The sequence below is a fragment of the Phyllostomus discolor genome, chromosome 7, assembly GCF_004126475.2.
Source record: "Phyllostomus discolor isolate MPI-MPIP mPhyDis1 chromosome 7, mPhyDis1.pri.v3, whole genome shotgun sequence".
NCBI classification, from domain to species: Eukaryota; Metazoa; Chordata; class Mammalia; order Chiroptera; family Phyllostomidae; genus Phyllostomus; species Phyllostomus discolor.
The window spans coordinates 112,896,498-112,908,242 of NC_040909.2; positions in this window are offsets into that span (position 1 = coordinate 112,896,498).

Genomic DNA, 11,745 nt, shown 5'->3' on the forward strand with positions numbered 1-11,745 from the left:
AGAGAGAGAGAGAGAGATCAACCATTTTTATTCTTAAACTGGGGCAAAAAGCAAAACAAAACAGGAAACTCTAGAACAGAGTGAGTCATTGTTCTACAGACAGGAATTCATACAGGTGTCTATCGGGTGAGGGCCTTTGCCTTGATTTTGCCCGTAACACTATCTTGGCCTGGTAGATGGGCTTGATTTTGTTTGAAGGCTGGTGACTGCACTGGTGAGGGCAGGATGGCTCCATACAGAGAAATCTGTCCAGAAAACAATTCCCGTAGTTTTTTTTTTCTCACTTGTGATGATCTGCAGAGATTTCTTTCTAGTGTCTTTACTTGGAACTATTCCTTTAGAGGAGAGGAGGCAAGAAAAGAAGAAAAAGGTTTAGTTATACTCTGAAATTTAACCACTTTTTGGCCAAGTGTGGCTATTGATGCTTTTAATTACATGTTTAATTATACTCTGTTTGATTTTAATAGCAGTTAAGCCATTAAGACCCAGAAGAATTTTTAAGGACTGATTCCCCAGATATAAAATGAAAGAGTTGGTCTAAGAGACTTCCAAGACCTCTTCTAGTCCTTGAACTTCTATGACTTGATCACTCAACATGAGCTTCAGGGTCTAAAAGAATTCTTTTTATGAAAGGCAGAGTAAAAATCTCCCCAAACTCCAACCAGATGAAAATTTGAAACAAAGGCTATTTACTATGTATATATATAAAATGAAAATGTAATTTCCATACACCCTAGGAGAGCCTAAGTGATTAAGGGATGAGTAGCAAATAGCATGAAAGGGGAAATACTTGTTTGAAACTTCTGTAACTATATTAATCCTGTTTTCCGTATTCTGTATCTTAGGATGTTTTAATATTTGGGGGGCCTTCCAGAGCCAGGGAGAGACTGTACGTCCCAGGGCTAGCTAATTCCCAAATACAATAGCAACTGCCTAGGATTATACCTTTTGTTTGCAAACCAGCCAATACTGAGATTATACCTCATACCACTCCGCTTGTCTCACTCTCACTCCCCCGCCAATATTTCCCCTGACCAGGTAAGTACCAGGCAATTAGAAACTACCCCTCCAGCTTAAAGCCTGCCAGAGTGATTCAACCTGGCTGATCCTAACATGTTCACCCTGCCCTGCCTTGCCTTTCCCACACAAACCCCAATGAAGGTTCTGGTGCACACTTCTCACTCCTGCCTCTGCCTCCTGACTAAAACCTGGTGCTCCGCACGGGGCGCTGTGTGGCATGCCATGCACCCCCACCCCCCAGTCTGGAATGGTAAGTAGTAAATTCTTCTTTAAATGGCATTGACCTCTCCATATCATCATTCAGTCACCTCCACAGATTAAAACTCCATGGGTACCAATGAGATAGTGACCTGTATTCGGTTTTTGCTGCCTGCATAAATTGAGGGAAATTCCCTGCCCTCCCTGCTCTCATAGCTGTGGCCGGTTGGGTCACTTGCTTAGGACGCCATACAAATGATAACCCAGACTTCTGACTCAGCCTCTGTGCAGGCCAGGTTGGTAGCTTAGCAACATTTCAAGATCACGCATCAAACCAAATTTGTGCTGGGCCAAATTGTCAAAATAAAAGATTTTTTTAAACAGTATAAGGTGGCAAAGACATCTGGGGACAGGAACGGAGAATGGCAGGTGATCCCTGCACCTATTGTCTCTTCTGGAACGGTTGGTCGTTGAGCCTGCCCTACTGAAGCCAGGCCCCTGGTATGACCTTCCCATAGGAAACTGACTTTATTATTGCGTAAAGCCTCCTAATGATAGTCATAATAGCTGCAATTAATTGGGCACCTGCTGTGTGTCTCTCATCCTCACGTCAGACCTTCACAGTGGGTCTGGTTATCCCTAATTTATTGATGATGGAATTGAAACACCAAGAGATTAATTTTCTCACCGTCACACAGCTAGAAGGTGGAGAGCTAGTCAGTACTAAGAATGAGGAAAAAAAAGTTTAGTTACACTCTTTCGGAGTGTAACTCCCAATCCAAGAGTGTAGCTCTTGGAGTGAGAAGCCAAATCTGTCTGATTCTAAACCCTTCACGCCTCTCCCACCCCGCACTGCCTCTGGAATGAATTCCAGTGTGGGAGTTCCTCCTCCACTTGGCCACACCAGCCTCACGGTAGTTAACGTGGCCACCAAGTTTCTTTCCATGTCCTGACCATGTCCTGATTCTCCTCTGGGTTGCACAGGGAAATCGCTTATTATCTCTGGCTCTTGTTTCTTAATCTGAAAAATGAGAGACTAGAGTAGATGTCATTTATGATAAAAATGTGTGTTCTTAAAATATGATTATAACTTTGCTAAATATAATAATATATTGGGTTGGCCAAGAAGTCCATTTAGTTTTTTCTGTAAAATGAGACACATTTTTCATTTTCACCAATAGCTTTATTGATTTGAATATTTTGAGTATGTTTTCTATTTCTTGCTACTGGATTCTAGTGGGTGGAGGCCAGAGGTGCTGCTAAAATAAACATCTTCCAATGCATAAGACAGCCCCACAGTAAAGAATTATTTGGCCAAAATGTCAATAGTATCGAGAACCTTGCAGACCACTTCGGACACATTCAGTCAGTCACAGTACCTTCTCCACACACTGCACAAATCTTTTTTGTGTGTGTTTCAGTTGCATTTTTACCTTTCTTAAAATAATAAAGCATAATATGCTAAAAATGTGCATTTTTCCATCTTCAATATTAGAATGACTACACAAAAACTCACCAATTTTGATAAGTTTTTTCTTTAGTGCATGCTGATATGACAGCTTTCACAACACAATCTAACAAAATTGTTTCGAATGAAGTTATAGACAACTAGGTACTACTAGAGCCATCGTATGGGAAAAAACTAAGTGAACTTTTTGGCCAATCCAATATGGGAAATTTATATTTTATATCCTTATTTCCAAAGTAGATGTGGAGTACCCAAGTATCCAAGTGTTAGTTTTATTTAGTGACGTTTTTACTTTTCTTCTTTCACATAATTCCAGAAAGCCAACAAAGAACATAAATTGGTTAGCCTTAAAGAGAGCTATCTTTAGTGGCTCAGAATTTAAAGTACAAAGAAGAAAAGGATGTCTTTAATAAACAAATGATGTGTCATTGGGAACAAATGCAATAGGATGTGTGGGTTCATCCAGCATAGTCATCAGGATACTTCAGCATACTTGGCATAGTTGAAATTTCCAATGTGCCTGCGTGTCTACTTGACAACCTTAGTGTTTCATTTCTCCACTGAAGGGCTGCAGCAGGGCTCATGCTCCCAGCTGTCCTTGTGTCTGTGGGGATGGGTGGGTACACACAGATCCTTCTCTTGCCCAATCCATCTTTTGACCTATGACTTACATGGGTCAGATGTTTGGCTCACTAGGATCTGTAACCATAATGGTGCATTGGTATCAGTTGTACCAGGGGATTGAACCGAAGGCCTTTTCCCATTGGTCCTAGGGACTAGTCTACTGTCCTCACCAATCACGCAGCTCAGGAGATGGGAAATTTTTACATCAGCTGGGCAAGCCATGCTACATCACTGTGCTTCAGTTTCTACTTTATTTTTTTCCACAGGGATCATAATGCCACTGTGGTATCTAATGGAAGTCAGTGTTTTTCCTGATAGCATATATTAACTACAAGTGGTTAACTGGCTTATGAAATAAACCAATTAACTGGAAGAAAAGACAGTATACAAAGTTAAAAACCATTGTATTGACTAAAATCTAATTATAACTAAATTGAAAATTGGCTTTAAAATAACTTTCTCCAAATGTTCTCAGTTTGGAGAAAATTCGATATGGGGAAAAGAAACTGAGAATAGGAAGATCATTTTTCCTATTTTAGATTCAAAATAGAAAAATACATATAAAATTTGCCATAATATGAGACCTTGTGTTCCTTAATTTTCAGGCAAACCATCTTTTCCTATAACATATTATTGTAATTATTAGAGCATATTTTTCAGGTGACAGTGCATATCTTGTTTCACAATATAAATGCTTAGTCCAAACTGTGATCAAGAATGGCAGGGTTAACATTTCAGGTTATAAACTTGCATTGAAACATGGATGAAGGTAGCAGGTTAAAATATTGGAAATGAGGCTGAATAAGCATTAAAAGCAGGGCGTGATCCTAAACAACGCCAATCTGTCTGGTTGCTGCCTAGCTAGGGAAAGGACGAGCAGACTTGCTAGACGAGTCCAACAGAGACTAACGAGAAGCTCTGAAATTGCCAGAGAGTTCTCACGTTCTGTTCCCATAGGATGACATTTGTCAGGTGAAAAGAAAATTGCCAAAAAAACGTGCTTTTCAGCAAAACCTAAAACAGGCTGTAGCACTTTAATGTTAAAGCAGGGTTTGGGTATTATCAGTGCAGTCGGTTTCTGAGAGCAGCTGGCTGCTGTTTTGCCTGCTACAGCTGGACATTCCACGTGCCATATCACCGACTCCTTCGCAGCAGCGTCACGCCCCTGCAGACGCACTAATAATGGATATTTTCCGTCATCTGTGACAATGTGCTCTGTCTTTTTGTTTAAAGGAATTCTGGCTCCACAGATCTGATTTTTATTTTCTTTCCTTTTCTTCCTCCTTCTAAACAAAAAATAAGTTAGACAACTGTTGACATTTTCTTAAATCATTGCTGCTTCATTGACATCCCAGAAGCCTGTGCCGGAGACAGGAAATGCAGAGAGGTTGTCTTAATTCAGTGTGCAGACACTAGGGCTCCCTCTGGAAAATCACAGGAGACACATCAAGTCCTGCTCAAGGGTAGTAATGACATGGTTGCTCTTCCGTAGGAACCTATGTTGCTTTCTACGAATAACTCAATTATATCTAGTCTACTTACTTTTTTAGCCTTTTTGTAATTACACTGTGGAATGTTTTCTTCTTTTTCTCTTTACATCTTTTATTTCTATGCTGCATTGAAATCATTATCACTGCAGGTAAAACCTAAAGTAAGAAGAGGAGTGCATAACCGTCTACTAACAGTGATGAAGAATTGGGAAGCCTCATGGCTTCTGGGTTCTGGTGGGAGTGGGGAGGCTGGGACCACTCTGAGACGAATGGGGGTGATGAGTGCACGAGGCGCATCCTGGGAACAGTGAGAAGGGATGGCGGCAGAGTCATTCTCTCACCAGTAATTGAAAGTTAACCTCTGAAAGAGTGAAATTGTGCAAGTGAGCATGGCACATCGGATAATCACCATTTTTTACATAAGCAAATATCCTCAGGCAAAGATTGGAGTTCAGATTTAGATCATACATTTAGATCTATGCCCTGTTTAGTGAATTTCATGTTAATAACCTGCACGTCTTTTCCATTATTCATTTAAATTAGAAATGTGCACATGTTCTGTGATTCTTTTTCTCTGCCACCTGGTGGATTATATTTAAACTGCAGTAGTAATGGTCTGGGTTGAACGTGCCCACAGATGTTTACGTTTGATGATTTATCTCATTTGAATTTTTCCAAGTGATTGACTGTTAATAAACATTTTAAGGCCCATCATAGGTTAATAATAATCCCACGGGCATCTAGTCTCTTTTAAGATTCCTTTAGCATGAATTTTTATTATTACATTATTTTTTACTTAGGCCCATTTCCATGGAGGAAATGGAGTGGTCATAACTTTGGGCAAGAATCTTAGTGAAGGTCTCTAGTTTCTTTTGAACTTTTAAAAGTTAATTAATTTTTATCATATACTTGACATGCAACATTACGTTGGTTTCAGGTGTACAACAAAGTGATTATACATTCATATACCTTGAAGTGGTCACCAGGATAAGCCTAGCAAACATCTCATGCCACACATAATTATCACGGTATTACTGGCATATTTCCTATGCTGTAATTCACACTCCTGTAACTTGTTCTAGAGCCGGCAGTTTGTGCTTCTTAGCCCCCTTCCTCCTTTTCGCCCATCCCCCAGACCCCACGCCATTTGGGAACCATCAGTTTGTTCTCTGTATCTATGAGTTTGTTCTTTTGGATTTTTTAAAATATAAAAACTTTCAAGCATATGAGAACATTGAAAGAATTTTATGGCACATAAGCATATATCTCCCTTCAGAGATTTTACCATTAATATTTTCCTTTACTTGGTTTGTTGTGTATTATGCATATGCATACCTACCCCTCTGTCTATTCTTATATTTTTAATGAAATTTAAATTAAGTTGTAGACATCAATATACTTTAAATGCACTTCATTAATGATAGTTCAATACTTATTAATAATTACTTTTCTTTCTTTTGAGGTAAAGTTTACATACAGATGGATGCATGAATCCTAAGAATACCATGGGATGAATTTGGGTTCCCTTTAAATGCCTGTAAAATGTAGAACATTAGCCTCACCCCAATTTTCCTTCCCCATCCCAGCCAGTCCTTACCCCACTCCATCAGAGGTAACTGCGGTCCTGATTTTATCTACCATAGACAGATAACATGTCTGTTCTAGAACTTCACATAAATAAAACTATACGTGTGGTCTTTTGATAGGACTTCTTTTGTTCAGCATAATGTTTTTAGAAACAAACATAGTCAATTTATTACATGATATTCTACTCAAGCTATACAATATTTCTCTTTTCTCCCTCTTACCAACCAGTATCTTTTTTTGTTTTGACTAATAATAATTTTATATTTGTTCCACACCAATCTTTACCAAGTACTTACAAATCAGGGTTAAATAAAAGGTAGCAAATTATAGAAAGATACATACAGATAATCTATATTTAAAATTTTAAAATACAAAGTAAAATCACAAACTTATTTACTTCTCACAATCAGGGATTATTTATCCCATTTTTTTGCCCTAGCTGGTGTGGCTCAATGGATTGAGTGGCATCCTGCAAACCAAAGGGCCGCAGGTTCAATTCCCAGTCAGGGTACATGCCTGGGTTGCAGGCCAGGTCCCCAGTAGGGGCCGTTTGAGAGGCAAGCACACATTGATATTTCTCTCCCTCTTTTTCTCCCTCCTTTCCCTCTCTAAAAATAAATCAATACAATCTTTAAAAAAAATTCCTCGCCCTGGCTGGTGTAGCTCAGTGGATTGAGCATAGGCTACGAACCAAAGCATCGCAGGTTCGATTCCCAGTCAGGGCACATGCCTGGGTTGCAGGCCACAGCCCCCAGCAACCGCACATTGATGTTTCTCTCTCTCTCTCTCTCTCTTTCTCCCTCCCTTCCCTCTCTAAAAATAAATAAATAAAACCTTTAAAAATAATTCCTCTTTTAAAAAATATTTATCCCATTTCTCTCATGACAAAACTGAAGCAGTTTGTTGTGGGCCATGGTACTAGATAAGAATCCTTATCCTGACTTTCCCTCTTCTACCAAATTGTTATCAACATAATGTTTTTGAAATTCATCCATGCTGTTGATTGTAGAGTTGTTCTGTTCTTTTTAGTTGCTGAATAGAATTCTACTATGTAGATCAACCACAGATTGCTTATCCAATCTCCTACTGATGAACACTCAGGCTTTTTCCAGTGTTTCATTATTTATAAAAATCCTGGGTGCTTCTATGAATATTCTTGTGCAAGTCCTTCTTCAAACATATGCTTTAATTATCTTGGGCAAATACGTAAGAGTGAAAGTGCTAGGTCATATGACAGGTGTATATGTTTAGTTTTTAGGAAATCGTCAGACATTTTTCCAAAGTGATTGTACTGTTTTACCTTCCCCAAAACAGTGTTTAAAAATTCTAGTTGCTCCACATCTCACCGACACTTGGTATCTGTCTAGGTCTTCTCATTTTAATAAAGGGAGGGCAGGCCTACATTCTGGTTAGAAGATTGTTCAATAAATCAAATTCCCCTTCATCAGTAACATGGGTGAAAGGTTCCTTTTAGAAAATATAACCTAACATTCTCTGCTACTCAACTCTTATAAAAAATTTAGTTGTAAGAAATCATAAATAAGAAATTATTTCTTGAGATCATGTAGTCCATTCATTCCTTTTAAAATTCAAATTTCATCCCTGGGGCAAAGAACTGAATATTTGGACAGCTTTTCTCCATCCCCTCCCCATGGACCTAACTGTGAGTTTCACCTCATGTTATACCTTTCGCTTCCTCTGGACAGCACTATAAAGAACAGCCGCACGGAACATAGCTTGCATTTGCTAAGGAAGTCAGAGAAGACATGACCTACTGTATAAGTGGTTCTCCCCAGTTCTTCTAGAGTTCAATCCCGGGGACATCAAGGCTTCCTTTTCCTGAGCAATGGGCAATTTTTGGTGTGTCTATTTGCTTATCTTACAGACCCTACCACTCTTATAACTGATCCTTTCTCTCTTGGGTAACTAGGAAGTTTAGGAATTGTGAGCTACTTACTTTGCCAGAATTCTGGTATGTTACACATTTTTTGTGTAACTCCTAGCTTCATCTTGTTTTTCTTTCCATCTTCCTCTCTACCTATTTTGATCCTTTTATATTTTGTAAACTTCCTCAAATAATTCCTGGACTGAGGTTAAAATAAATTAGCCTTATTTGGCACACTGTTTACAGCACTGATTGTTAAAAGAGAATGTCACCAGTGGTATATATAAACATACGTTTGGAACACGGGTGAAACACAAGAACAGCTTAAATACCATGCTTCTATAATTAGGGTAATTAGAATTGCTAGTCATTTAATAACATCAGCACTATTTACAATAGCCACCAGGTAGAGATAGCCTAAATGTCCATCAACAGATGAATGGATAAGCAAACTGTGGTATATATATGATGGAATATTATTCAGCCATAAAATGGAAAGAAATTCTGATATAACATGGATGAATCTTGGAAACATTATGCTAAGAAAATAAGCCAGACACAAATATAGTATGATATTTTATCATACTATAAAAAAAGACAAATATTTTATCAAGTATAAAAAAAAGACAAATATAGTATGATTCCACTCAATGAGTTATCTGGAATAGAGGAATTTATAAAGACAGAAGGTGGAATAGAAGTTACCAGGACTAGGAGAGGGGGAAGTAGGAAGTTACCCCTTAATGGTTATCGAGTCTCTGTTCGGGGTGATGAAAGAGTTTTGGAAATAAGAGAGGTAACGGTTACACAACATTGCGAACGTACATAATGCCACTGAATTGTATACTCAGAAGTGGTTAAAATGGTAAACTTCATGTTATGTACATTTTACCACAACAAAACACTTAAAAACAGGTTAAATATCGTTCTTTCCTCTGGAGGGTAATTAGAGCTGCGAGTTTTTTGGTGGATCGTTAGTAGTCGTCATCCAGCTTTTCCACAAGGCATCCTGGAACCTGTGCCATAGAGCTGATCACTGTAAAGAAGGTCCTGTTTTATTAGAGGAAGAGTGTTATAATTGAGAATTGCATTTAAGAGTACATTGCCAAGGAAACAGTATCATGTAAGTTGCAGACATGCCCAGAAATATACCATAAGAACCAAGACACTGTGGTTAAGACTTGAGACTATTGTGTGTGTTTATATGTAAAGAAAGAGGGAAGCACAGAGCGCTAGCCCCTGACCCCGGGCACTTACCAAGGCAGGGGCAGCCCTGCACACATTTCTAACACGGTTCAGAAAAATTGTCTGCCCTGGGAGTCTGCACAGCAGGGCAGAGGGTCTGGAAAGGGAGAATCTACCCAAGACACACCTGCAACCCTGAGGTGGGGAGGCAGACAGGAAGCAGATATCTGGGAGGTGTGTGTGCAGAGCACAAGTTCCCACCCACTGGGAGGGGCGCAAGGTGGGGCCCCAGCTTCAGGGTGGAGTAAGGATCTACTCAGTTTCAAGGATCAAGAACTTGGAAATGGTGGTGTTTGGAGAAGGTCTCAAGAGCCTTGATAATATTTATATCCTTCAATTAAAACTTTTGTTCATAAGAACTTTATTTCACAGAAGTAATTATTTAGTAAAAAAATGTAACTATTAGTACATTTTTATAATAACAGTGCTTAAAATAAAAGACTGTGATTAATTTAAATGCCTGAACAGTAAGGAAATCCATACAGCAAACGAACATGTAGCCATTAAAATTGCATGTTGTGGAAGAATTCTGAAAGGCATATAAAGATGCTTCCGTTTTTGTTTGTACACTATAGCCCGTTCTTCGGTTAGATAGCACTGGTGTGAGCACGCCACTGAACAACTGCAGGGAGATTGCACTGCCAACATTTCATGACGCTCCCTGTGTTTCTCAGACCTTCTTCCGATTGCAATGCAAGCTCTTGGGATGAGAGGTCTTTCTTTCACTCCTAGTGTTAACATGTAAAGGTAGTTTTATTGCCTTTGTAGATTTTACAGAAAGAACATTTTTATGAAGTCTTGCATAAATGCACAGTCAAAAGACCGTGTTAAAAAGTTTGCTTCTGGTACTGCAGGGAGGTCCTGTTCGGTAATGAATACCACTTCCATCCACTCATCCATTCCCTGAACGTCTGTCGGGTGCCCAGCACTGGCCTGAGTCCGTCTGTTGGTCGCTCACACTCTGAGGGAGAGGATGGGGCAGACCACCCATAAGTAAACCACGATTGTAGGTAGTGACTGATGCTGTTGAGAGCAGGAGGGAGCAAGACCAGGGGGTGGAGGGGTGGGGGTGGCTGCTTTAGGTAGCGTGTGCAGGAAAGGCCTTGCTCTGAGAAGCAGACACGTGACCAGCCAAATATGTCAGCACACCCAGAGAAAGAATTTTGCGCTTGATGTTTCTATCAAACAATAAATCATGTCATGTTATTCAATTTATACTCAGATGTGCTGTGGTGAAATATGGCAGGATGCAGGTGGTGTATAGTGGAGAAGAAACTTTCAATAAATGTCATTTTTGGCTCATTTTTTACTTCACTGAAAAGTCAGAGAAAATGATGAAGTCAATAATTTGGACTTCACAAAATCAGCTTCGAATTTCTTCTGCCCGGAAAATTTCTACGCCACTGCCGTAAATCGACTGGGCCACAAAGCTGGTGGCCCAGGGTGGACATGCCAGACAGTAGCAGGGGTGCAGGCTCCTCCCCGGCCCCCACCCCCTCCAGGCCCTAGAGCCAGGCTAGGTTTGTGCAGACACTCTGCTAGAAGGTACAGAGGTCATTTCTTTCATTCATCCATCCATCCATCCATTCATTCATTCATTCAGGGAATGTTTACTAAGCATCCAGTGCATGCAAGGCTCTGGGGATGAAGCAGGGAGCAGACCAAACACCCGTCCTCTGAGCACAGAGCTTGCAGCCGAGTGGGAAAGGCAGGCAACTAAGCAAGTACGACAAACTGCAGCAGGTTATGAGGGAGGGCACACGGAGAGATGAGAGAAAAGGGGAGTTCTCCTCACCCATCCTATTTATAACGGAACAGTTTACAAACATATATTGAAGTGGAGAAAAATAAATAATGAACCCCCATACACAGCACCCAACTTCAATAATTACCCACTCCTGGTCAATCTTGTTTTCTCTCTAACTAACTCTTCTGTTTTACTAATGTGCCCTCCCCCACTGCCTGGGTTATTTGGAAGCAGACATTGTTTTATTTGCAAGTATTCCCGAGATTTATTTTATCTCCAGCTCCTGGTATAGTATCTGCTTATGGTAGACACTCAATAATAAACTGATTTGTTTGGTGAACCAATAAACGGTGGGGTGGATGGAAAGAAAGGCACGTGGTGAAGGGCCTTGTCCGCTGCATTGGAGTCTGCACTCAGCTCTGTGGGTCCCGGGACATCAGTGCAGGGTCTTGAATCAGCGAGTGACGTGAAGTGGTCACTC